The sequence below is a fragment of the Triturus cristatus genome, chromosome 10 (genome assembly GCF_964204655.1).
Source record: "Triturus cristatus chromosome 10, aTriCri1.1, whole genome shotgun sequence".
NCBI lineage: Eukaryota > Metazoa > Chordata > Amphibia > Caudata > Salamandridae > Triturus > Triturus cristatus.
Genome location: NC_140593.1, coordinates 489317276 through 489330293, shown reverse-complemented (window position 1 = coordinate 489330293; position 13018 = coordinate 489317276).

Here is a 13018-nt window from a genome sequence, read left to right as displayed (position 1 = left end):
TCCCATTTCTAACATGGTGGGACTGCCCCCACATCAAGCCCTTTTGGAGGGAGGTTCTAGCTCAAATCAAGCAGATCTTGGGTTACCCGATTCCAGACACGATAGAACACACACTTCTGGGGATCCGGGACACCAAGTTGAAGCACCAGATGCAAGGGAACCCCTTGGTAATGTGGCTCTGCCTTGGGGTGGCAAAGATGGCAGTGGCCGCAGCTTAGAAGAAACCAGAGGCCCCTTCCCTCACGCAATGGCACACATGATTGTGGCGGGCACTGGCAATGGAGAGAATGGCAGACATTGTGGAAGACACCGCAAGGGATTAGACTATGTGTGGGCCACCCGGTAGAATACCTATCCGAGGGACTGCCACTGTTTGCATGCGGTCCGAGGCTACAAGCTCTGCACCTCTTCCATGTCTGGAACTTAGTTTAAGTTCTTATGTTTCGGGGGGGGGGGAGTTGACTGCTCACGTTATTTGGAAATCGCCGATTCCTTGTCCACAAACTGTATACGATCTATTAGCACACTGTACTGTTCGGCTGATATTGCGCATCGGGGTCTCTTTCCCCTACATGTATTTTTGAATATTTGTGTATCTCAGTATCTTTAAAACCAATACAAAGATACTTGAGAACAAAAAAAAGGGTAAGACGATGTCATTAAAATATGGTTCAAAGCACATTCCATTCAACCTGATTATAAATGCCTATTTAATAATCAATTAGAAAAATGTATAACTTGCATCTTTAAAAAATAATCAACATATGTTATCGTAGAGCAGCAGGAAGGTAAGAACCTCTGGGAACTGGGCCCGCCATACCAACCTGTCATGCTCACCCGAAGCAATCCCTATTTCGTAAAATTCATGTTGATCGTTATATAAAATTCATTAAACAGCCTTCCTAGCGTAAATGACACTCCACAAAAAAGATGACATTCTTAAGCAGATATCAGTTGTCGGAAGGGACTGCAAGAATAAATAGGCTGGACGACATTGGGAAAAATCTAGGTGCTTTAGGTAACTTAATATATATTGTCTCCTCCATTTTTATAAAAGTTACAAAAAAGAACAACATGCATTGTTGTCTGTGTCGAGGCGTTACCGCATGGACAATTAGGTAAGGTGGAGGACCAATCGTTTATTTTTGGAAACGTAACCAGATGGTGAAAGATGTCCATCCTAAAACGTGTTAAAACATATCTATGCTTTGGTGTGGGACATGGATCGTAGCTAGTTAAAATTAACTAGTTTATTTGAACAGAGCATTTTACAACTTCTTCCGACAGCCAGTTAGTCTCCAGGTGTGCTAAACAGTCCGTTTGTAGTTCCTTCCTTCAATTTCGCTAAACTTTCAGGGTTATTAAAATATTCTCGATGCCCCAGATCCTTGCAGAAACTCTCATGTATTTTAACCAAGTAATTTGTGCGTATTGGGTAGAGTTTAGGCAGTCCCTGAGGACAAGTTGATTAAAAACAGTGTACTCAGATGTCCACAGTTTATGCCACAAGAGTATGGGTTCAGACTGGATTAAATCTGTAAGGAATGATCCCAGCTCTGCATGGCAGACAAAAGATGATGCAGATTTAGGAGTAGCGAGAAGGTACCTTTAAAATTTGTTTTCCACTAATTGGATTGACTTACAATTCACATGTCCCCAAATGCCTGCCCCATAGATTGCTTTACTGACACACCAGGCCTTATAAATGGTCAACATTTCCTTAGGGGTATTTGTACCCAGTCTCAGGACAAATTTACGCAGTGCCATACAGGCACTTCTAAATAGTAGCTGTTAGATTTGGGGGGTCTCTAGTTGGCACAGGTAGGTACTTGTGACAAATAGGGACCCTTGCCTCTAGTCAGGGTAAGGGGGTACACTCCTAAAATAACCACTGCTCACAACCTTGGTAGCTTGGCATCAGCAGACAGACTTATCTCAGAGGCAGTGTGTGAAGCATTTGTGACTACATAGAGTAATCCAGGGACAACACTACAAATGGACACCACACAGGTTTTATATAAAAAATAAGTATACTTTATATAGATTTACCACAAGACCATAAACGACAAAAATACACAATACTATTACTTTAAGATGGTAGTTTTTAGCTTAGTTCAATTCTTAAGATGTGACACTTTGCGTCAATGTACCTTACGATGCGTTACGCTTCCACGACAAGCAATGTCGCAGCGATGGAAATGCGGCAAAGTTCTGGTGCAAAGAAATAAAGACGTGAAGATCTTCCAGATGCAATTGATAAATATAGACCAGAATCGGCTCTATATAATTATGCAATGCCCAGCCGGACATTGAGGTTTAATGATCAAGAAAAACAGATAATTAAGACATACGTGTGAATATTGAGTGGGACACAGTCCTACGTCCTTCAACACTTAACAAAATTACAAACAGTCAAACATATAAGACATTTATCAGGCTGAAGAGGGAAGCTTATAGCCAATACGAGATTCAAGGGCAAGCTTTCACGGTAGTACAATGTCATGCACAATTTTAACATATGCGTTTAACATGCATGTTTGTACATAGGGTCGACGACGTTTCGATCTATTCAAACAATACATAGATCATCATCAGGACTAGAGAATACACAAGCCTGAGAGTACAATTCCTGTAAAAAATTAAGGGGGAGAAATGGAAGGAGAGAGGAGAATTTCATTAAAACAACCTATAGATACTGAGAATACTCAATAATGACAGTGGTCATGCACGACATGTCCTTAGTGAATTAAGAGCCAAGGGAGGCTGGTTGTAAGTGCGAAGGAACTTCAACTAATTTCAAAGAAGGACGAAAATTCAGAAAAGGACATAAACGTTAATTTCCAAGGGTGAGCGAGGCGGTAACACTTTGATCGCAGTATGTAGACCGTGAGAAAGCGGTGGGCGAGCCACAGCGTGCAATTTGATGGTAAAGTTAATTATTTAACCGCAGTTAAGGGTGTGAAAATAACCGCAGTATTGAGGCGATGTGGTCTAATTGTGCGGTGACCTATTGCGAGATGGAAGATGGCGAAATATCAGTGACGTGAGGAATTCAAGTGGGGGAGGAAGCAATGAACGTGAGCCGATCGGCGTCGTGAAGGAGGAAGCAAAAATACCATGGTGACTAACCAGAATCGGAGGCGAACAATTCCTATTTAATATTAGAAAGGAACAGATCAAGAAAACGTCGTCAATGTATCGACGCCATAATTTAACGCCAGATATGAAGGGGTTAGTGGGTGACAGAATGATGTTAGTTTCTAGAAAATCCATGCAGAGAATGGCCAAGTTCGGGGCAAATAGCGCCCATCGACGTGCCTTTCACCTGCTGGAAAAATAAGTCATCAAAATGTTTGATGACTTATTTTTCCAGCAGGTGAAAGGCACGTCGATGGGCGCTATTTGCCCCGAACTTGGCCATTCTCTGCATGGATTTTCTAGAAACTAACATCATTCTGTCACCCACTAACCCCTTCATATCTGGCGTTAAATTATGGCGTCGATACATTGACGACGTTTTCTTGATCTGGCACAACAGTACTGACTTGTTGACCAATTTTCAGCATTGGCTCAATAACAATTGTTTAGGTCTCCAGTTTACACTTTCCACTGACTCCTCATCCATCCCCTTCCTAGACCTGACTATATATCACTCCGATGGTGAACTCCTCACCAAACTCTACAGGAAACCTACCGAACGGAACACACTGCTGAGATATGAGAGTAATCACCCCAGGGCCCTGAGGGATTCTCTACCGTACTCCCAATTCTTGCGTATTCGGCGCAATTGTTTTTCAAAAGAAAACTACTTCATCGAGGCCTCAGTCCTCTCTGAGAAACTGAAAGCTCGAGGTTACCCCAAGCGACTTGTTCGCAACGCCCAGAAACGGGCTTGGTACTGCCCTAGGGAAGCCCTGCTCACACCCAACCCCAAAAAAGATACCAAAAGCATTGAATGTGTGACCACCTTTTCGGTCATTTCCAACCATGAGCGTAAATCTGTTCTCAAGCATTGGCCCATACTAAATGCGGGTATACTTAATCTAGAAAGACCATTATTTGCCTTTCGTAAAAATCGAAATTTGAAAGACCATCTAGTGCGTGCTGCGATCCCCAGAAAGACACCTCCGACAACCTTGAATGCCCACTGGGGCCTCACGCCCTTGGTTGGTCACGCTAAATGTGGTAATTGTAATCTGTGTGACTATACATTAGAAGGCAAAACTTTCTCTTTTGGCAACATTGTCATTAATTCTAATGGGTTCTCGAACTGCAACACATGCAACGTGATTTATTTGATTCAGTGTCCATGCAACAAGAACTACATTGGTCAGACAACCCAGAAGATCAAAACAAGAATCGGACAACACCGCAGCAGGATTCGCTGTAATGTCCCTAACGCACCACTGGTTGAACATTTCAAACAGGCCAACCACCAAGACAACGAGATCAAATGGACTGTTCTACGAATCATCAAGCTGCCACCAAGAGGCGGCGATCTGGCGCAAATCCTCAATAAAGAGGAGTTGAAGCTCATTATTCTTTTGGACACAATCCGCAATGGTCTTAATAGGAATGAGGACTGGCTATCCCTTATTTAATGAATCTGGAAACTCAACTGCTGATTCAATGTTTTCACAATTGGCACATATTCCATTCTGTCTGCAACAATTGCAAATTAATTGAAATGAAATTACGTGTTTAACTGAACATTGTACTCCTCGTTTTTTCCTATCCCCTTCATCACTTCCTATTCACCAACACTGACCCAATATGGCCGCCGTAAATCCCCTCACGGGTTCCCCGTCTCCACACACTCTGCACGTCCTGTCACATGACATGGTTGGTTCGGTCACGTGCCTCCCGGGCTTGCTTTAGTAACTGAGCGCAGCTCTCTACCTTCACCCTGCGATCGTGCAGCTCACTCGCTCTCTGGTAAGTCCTTGTCCGGTCTGTTCACCCCTGTTCCATGGCCTCCCCCTGTCTCTAACTCCCGTATTACGCTCCTCCTTAGGCGGACCTTGGATTGTCAAGCCGCCTTACCCGGAAGCTGAATATCGTTACAGCTCCTTCCTTCTGCACGCCGCGACGAGCAAGTGGTGAGTCCCTCTTCCCACCCACTGATTCCCCCTCCACTGTTCTGATCCCCATCCCTCATTTTTGCTCCCTTCCTTTAGTTTCAGCGTTGCCCCATTCTGAGAATCTCCTCATGGCCGCTGGACCCCCGAACAAACAACTGTAATTTGGTTCCTTTCTAATATTAAATAGGAATTGTTCGCCTCCGATTCTGGTTAGTCACCATGGTATTTTTGCTTCCTCCTTCACGACGCCGATCGGCTCACGTTCATTGCTTCCTCCCCCACTTGAATTCCTCACGTCACTGATATTTCGCCATCTTCCATCTCGCAATAGGTCACCGCACAATTAGACCACATCGCCTCAATACTGCGGTTATTTTCACTCCCTTAACTGCGGTTAAATAATTAACTTTACCATCAAATTGCACGCTGTGGCTTGCCCACCGCTTTCTCACGGTCTACATACTGCGATCAAAGTGTTACCGCCTCGCTCACCCTTGGAAATTAACGTTTATGTCCTTTTCTGAATTTTCGTCCTTATTTGAAATTAGTTGAAGTTCCTTCGCACTTACAACCAGCCTCCCTTGGCTCTTAATTCACTAAGGACATGTCGTGCATGACCACTGTCATTATTGAGTATTCTCAGTATCTATAGGTTGTTTTAATGAAATTCTCCTCTCTCCTTCCATTTCTCCCCCTTAATTTTTTACAGGAATTGTACTCTCAGGCTTGTGTATTCTCTAGTCCTGATGATGATCTATGTATTGTTTGAATAGATCGAAACGTCGTCGACCCTATGTACAAACATGCATGTTAAACGCATATGTTAAAATTGTGCATGACATTGTACTACCGTGAAAGCTTGCGCTTGAATCTCGTATTGGCTATAAGCTTCCCTCTTCAGCCTGATAAATGTCTTATATGTTTGACTGTTTGTAATTTTGTTAAGTGTTGAAGGACGCAGGACTGTGTCCCACTCAATATTCACACGTATGTCTAAATTATCTGTTTTTCTTGATCATTAAACCTCAATGTCCGGCTGGGCATTGCATAATTATATAGAGCCGATTCTGGTCTATATTTATCCCATGCTGAATTGCTTTTGAAGGACCCTTTGTTTTTCAAACTAGTAAGTACCCTAGGTCCTTCCTACCTCACGGGTTTCCCCTTGTCAAGTATAAATATAGATCTTCCAGATGCAGCACGCTTCTCCGGGTATGCGAGAAGTTCTCGGTTCGATGCGTGGACTGCAGCGGCGACACCCTTGTTCAGAAGTGCGACGGCAACAGCTTCAGCTGTGACACTCTTCTCCCAGTTTACGTGACGCTTCTGCACAATGTGACAACTACAGCGGCGACATCCTTGTTCAGAAATGCGACGGCAGCAGCTCCGACGGCGGCGCTCTTCTCTTGGGATGCGAGGCGCTTTCCTCGATGCGGTGCAATGCGACAGTTCCAGCGGCGACACCCTTGTTCAGAAGTGCGACGGCAGCAACAGCGACACGCTTCTTCCTCGTTGCGAGACCCTTCTCTCGGTGCGGTGCAGTGCGACAACTCCAGCGGCGACACCCTTTTTCAGAAGTGCGACGGCAGACAGCAGCGACGGCGACACGCTTCCTCTTCGATGCAAGATGCTTCTCTCGATGCGGTGCAGTGCGACAACTCCAGCGGCGACACCCTTGTTCAGGAGTGCAATGGCGCAGCAGCGACGGCGACACGCTTCGGCTTCGTTGAGTCCCTCAGAAGGCCCAAAACAGCAGCAGGCACTTCCAAAGAACTCTGGGGAGCTGGGGGTTGAAGGCTGTTGTCCCTGAGACTTCAGCAGGAGGCAAGCTCTGTTCCAAGCCCTTGGAGAACCTTACAAGTTGAAATAAGCACACAAAGTCTCTTCTCCTTCCTTTGGCAGACAGGCAAATTACTGCAGGCCAATGCCCCAAGCAGCACTTCAGCTTAGGGATAGTCTCTCCTCAGTTTCTCCAGGTTCTGCTCCTCAGTAAAGGTTTTTTCTTGTTCCAAAAGTGGTCTACACTCTTGGGATCAGGGTCCCACTACTTATACCCCAAAATCCTTTGTTCTCTGAGGGGAGAGGGGCCTTTGCCTGCTCCAAACCAGTTCCTGAGCACTCTGTTTACCAGACTTCTCCTTTCCTTTCACAGTGTAGGGCAGAAATATCAGACGACCCCAGGAGGTGGAGCCAGCATTGTGGAAGGCAAGTACAGCCCTGGAGCACTTTGTTGACATGATTCCTTCTCTTCTTTCACAGTGCAGGGCAGAGACATCAGACGCACCACAGGGGGTGGAGCCAGCACTGTGGGGGGCAGGCACAGTCCTATTCAGGTCCCAGGTGCAACTCCTCCCTCCCATTGAGATGCAGATCTCTCTATTCACCACTGGGTGGACTCACCCTGTCTCCTGGAATCCCCCAGCCCTGTCACTCAAACTCCAGACAAGGAATACACAACCTAGCAGAGTCAGGCTTGGAAAGTTAGACAAGAAAATACCTACTTTCTGAAAGCGGTATTTTCAAACACAGAATGTTAAAACCAACTTCACTAAAAGGTGTATTTTATCATTCTGAGTTCAGGCATACTAAACTCGAATTTCTACCATGTTCTCTGAGTCCGTTAAGATTATAAACATGTAATAATCTAACAGCCCATTCTGGCCTATGGAGAACAGGTAGCCTTGCAATAGTGAAAAACGAAAATTGCTGTAATTCACTATTAGGACATGCCACACACATCAGGGCATGTCCTACCTTATACTTACAATGCCCCCTGCCCTTGGGCCTACCATAGGGGTGTCTGATATGAAGAAAAGGGAAGGTTTAGGGACTGGCAAGTGGGTGCACTTGCCCAGTCAGCATGACAGTACCAGACTGCACACAGGCTCTGCAATGGCAAACCTTAGACACATTTTATAAGGCTGCTTCTGTGGGTGGCACAACCAGTGCTGCAAGCCCACCAGCAGCATTTGGATTTACAAGCCCTGGGCACACTCAGTGCACTGTACTAGGGTCTGACAAGTAAACCAAATCAGTCAATTATGGAATCACCAATTCATACATCAATTTACAATAGGGAGAGCATATGCACTTTAGCACTGATCAGCAGTGGTAAAGTGCCCAGAGTCATAAAACAGCCAACAGGTCACAAAAAATACAGGAGGAAGGCAAAAAGTTCAGGGATGACCCTGCAAAAGGGCCAAGTCCAACACAACCCCCTTCCAGCCACAACGCAGGGTAGACCAATCACTACCTTGATGGGCTTCCCTGCTTTGGGCGATAGAACCTGGACCGGGTCTGCAACTGCAGGGGCAGACTCCAGTTCTACGCCAATCTGAACCTATTGGAATCCCTCTGTCCATACTCTCAGGGCCCACCAAGCTAACCCACGGGGAACCCTTCTCCTCACCTGTGGACACCACCTGTACAGCACCTAACCGTAACTTGCTCACAGGTGTGTCAGACAGACAGACAGCAAAATGCCACAGTGGCCGCTGACAGTAGGAAGGGATGAGACCCAGGCCTTATGCCTCTCAGAGCTCTCAAACCTCTGTGGCGTCAGGCAGCCGGGGGCAGTAGCCCCAGGTGCTTGGCACCCTTTGTCCATTCTCCCTCCTGTCAGGTCAGGTATGACATCCTGGCACTGACCCACCATCCCCAGGCCTGTACCCGGCGGCTGGACAGGAGACTGGGGTGAGCTTTCCCACACCCGGTCCTCCCCCTCCTTGTTGAGGCTCTGTACCCTCCCACCTGGAGTGATACCCCCTTCCACAATTGCCAGGGCACCTGTGGCAGGTGTCCTGCGCAATTCGCCCACCAGTTCAGGGGTTCTATCCTGCAACTGGGCTTCCAGGTCAGGGGGGACACCCTGAACCTGGCCCTCCAACCTAGGGTCTAAACCCTGCAGTTGAACTGGGGTCAGAGGCGAGGAGTCCCTCCCTCTGCACCCCCTTCCAGATGCTTGTATCCTCCCCCCCCCCCCCCGGAGTGGTACACCAAGAAGACAGACTGGTAGGGACACTGATCACAGATGTCCCTCCCTCCAGGTCAGACAACACCTGAACCTGGCTCTCCAAACTAGGGTCTAAACCCTCAGGCTGCACCGGGGTCAGAGGCGAGGACTCCCTCCCTCTGCACCCCCTTCCAGAGTACTGCACACTCCCAACTGGAGGGGTACCCCTAGAAGCAACATGGGTCAGGACACTGATTACAGCTGTCCCACCCTCCAGGTCCGACAACACCTGAACCTGGCTCCCCTACCCTGGGACCAACCCATGCGGTTGAATGCTCGCCTGGCGCCCCAGGACTTCCTGGGGAGCACGCATGCCCCCCCTGAGGGTGACACAAAACTCATGTGTCGTGTGACAGTCTGCCTGGTGCAGATCTCCCGACCCCTGTCCATCTGACAGTGCGCGAAGATCCCCCAGGACAGAAGTGGTGTCACCATGGTCATTCACTGGTGACGCGGCCCTTCTGGCTGGCCCCTGACCCACTGGTTCTTCCACTGGAGACTCTTTACCCCTCTCACTCCTCACTCTGGACTTCTGCACCCTCCCAACTGGAATGGCACTGCCAGACACCAGAACTGATGGAGGCCTGCTTACAGACCCTCCCAGTTCACCTGACACTAGGGGATCCCGCACAACGGGCAGCCCCTCAGGACAGACTAGGCTCCCCACCTGGTGTTCCCTTAAAGAACCATCCAGGCTCTGAGACTGAGGTTGGGCACTACCGGGACATAACCCATTCTCACTCCTTCCCCTTAAAGACAGGATGTGAGGCCCTACACCCCTCTCACTATTACAGGACCTAGCTGGGCTACTCTGAGCCACTTCCACCACACTGGGTTTTGAAGATACCTGAACCACTCCCCACAGGGTCACTTCCTCATGCCTCTCCAGACCCTCTGGAATCCACCAAAAGGTCTGCCTCCAATGTGAGCTCCCTGGGGTCAGAGAACTCACTCTCCAACAGGTGTAGGCATAGCTCTGGAAAACAGGGACTTAGAATATGCACAATTGGATCACACAGCCCCCTACAGGGGTTAACCAAACTATCCTTCACCCCCACCATCCAGTGCCTTGCACACATACTCCACACCACTCTCCTGAGACTGGCAAGACAGTATCTGACTGTCTCTGTCACACAACCCACACTCTTCTGGGCGGTCTTCACACTCACATACCAGGACTTCAACTTTGGGGGAACCCCTCTCCCTGCACCTCTCATCTAGAGTCAGTAGAGTGTCCTTCCCACCACTAGGACCATGAACCCCTGCGCCAGTTTCCCCATTCTCCTCAGGGACACTGCGCACTACTGGAGCTACCTCATGTCCTTGAGCCCCCAGGTGTATGTTAACCCCCTCCAAGTCAGGTGCCAAATCTCTAGGTGTGTGTACTACTCCCTCAGCACTAGATAACTCACTTTTGCTGCCACCATCTGAGCTGGAGTCCACCTCCAACTAAGCAAAGCTCGCTTCCTGAGCTGCCCACATTTCTTCTTCTTGGGCTAAGGCCCTTTTGGCCTCATCAAGCTTTATCAGCTCTTCATCAATCTCTTTTATCCTCTGCTCATGAGCCAGAAGCCAGCTATCTTTTTCTGTTTCTCACTCACTTTTAGAGAATTCCTCCTTCTCAGACTCAAGTGGTAGTGTTGCCTTCCTGCTGGGTAACTCATACTGAAATAGGGATGCCTCTAGATCCTCCCTGGACCTTCTCTTCACAGGCAGCCCCCTTTCCCTGCAAAACACACGTAGCTCCTTCATTTTGTAGACAAACATGTGCCAGAAGTCGAGTTCCATTTTGCAACAACTAACCAGAGCCATAGTATCAAAAATACCTTCAGGAGGACACCATAGAACAAAAAACAGTATGTGGATTCGTTATGGTCTGCACTCACTTAAGTCATTTTCACCAATCACTGTACATAAGTCACAAATGCAAGTCCAGAATCCTCACTGCTGACCACCAATGTTAGATTTGGGGGTCTCTAGTTGGCACAGGTAGGTACTTGTGACAAATAGGGACCCTTGCCTCTAGTCAGGGTAAGGGGGTACACTCCTAAAGTAACCCCTGCTCACCCCCTTGGTAGCTTGGCACGAGCAGACAGGCTTATCTCAGAGGCAGTGTGTGAAGCATTTGTGACTACATACAGTAATCCAGTGACAACACTACAAATGGACACCACACAGGTTTTATAAAAGTATACTTTATATAGATTTACCACAAGACCATAAACAACAAAAATACACAATACTATTACTTTAAGATGGTAGTTTTTAGCTTAGTTCAGTTCAGTACTTAAGATGCAAGACTTTGCGTCAATGTACCTTACGATGCGTTGCGCTTCCACGACAAGCAATGTCGCAGCGATGGAAATGCGGCAAAGTTCTGGTGCAAAGAAATAAAGACGTGAAGATCTTCCAGATGCAGCACGCTTCTCCAGGGATGTGAGAAGTTCTCGGTTCGATGCGTGGACTGCAGCGGCGATACCCTTGTTCAGAAGTGCAACGGCAACAGCTTCAGCTGCAACACTCTTCTCCCAGTTTGCGAGAAGCTTCCGCACAATGCGACAATTACAGCGGCGACATCCTTGTTCAGAAATGCGACTGCAGCAGCTCCGACGGTGGCGCGCTTCTCTTGGGATGCGAGGCGCTTTCCTCGATGCGGTGCAATGCGACAGTTCCAGCGGCGACACCCTTGTTCAGAAGTGCGACGGCAGCAACAGCGACGGCGACACGCTTCCTCTTCGTTGCGAGACGCTTCTCTCGATGCAGTGCAGTGCGACAACTCCAGCGGCGACACCCTTGTTCAGAAGTGCAACGGCGGTAGCAGCGACGGCGACACGCTTCGGCGAGTCACGCTTCCAGCTCCTTGCGACACGCAGTCCCTCAGAAGGCCCAAAACAGCAGCAGGCACGTCCAAAGAACTCTAGGGAGCTGGGGGTTGAAGTCTGTTGTCCCTGAGACTTCAGCAGGAGGCAAGCTCTATTCCAAGTCCTTGGAGATCCTTACAAGTTGAAATAAGCACACAAAGTCTCTTCTCCTTCCTTTGGCAGCCAGGCAAACCACTGCAGGCCAATCCCCCAAGCAGCACTTCAGCTTAGGGATAGTCTCTCCTCAGTTTCTTCAGGTTCCGCTCCTCAGTAAAGGTTTCTTCTTGTTCCAAACATGATCTAAATTCTTGGGATCAGGGTCCCACTACTTATACCCCCAAATCCTTTGTTCTCTGAGGGGAGAGGGGCCTTTGTCTGGTCCAAACCAGTTTCTGAGCACTCTGTTTACCAGACTTCTCCTTTTCTTTCACAGTGCAGGGCAGAGACATCAGATGCACCACAGGTGGTGGAGCCAGCACTGTGGGGGGCAGGCACAGTCCTATTCAGGTCCCAGGTGCAACTCCTCCCTCCCATCTAGATGCAGATCTCTCTATTCACCACTGGGCGGACTCACCCTGTCTCCTGGAATCCCCCAGCCCTGTCACTCAAACTCCAGACAAGGAATACACAACCTAGCAGAGTCAGGCCTGGAAAGTTAGACAGGAAAATACCTACTTTCTAAAAGTGGTATTTTCAAACACAGAATGTTAAAACCAACTTCACTAAAAGGTGTATTTTATCATTCTGAGTTCAGGCATACTAAACTCGAATTTCTACCATGTTCTCCGAGTCTGTTAAAATTATAAACATGTAATAATCTAACAGCCCATTCTGGCCTATGGAGAACAGGTAGCCTTGCAATAGTGAAAAACGAAAATGGCTGTAATTCACTATTAGGACATGCCACACACATCAGGGCATGTCCTACCTTATACTTACAATGCCCCCTGCCCTTGGGCCTACCATAGGGGTGTCTAATATGAAGAAAAGGGAAGGTTTGGGGACTGGCAAGTGGGTGCACTTGCCCAGTCAGCATGACAGTACCAGACTGCACACAGGCTCTG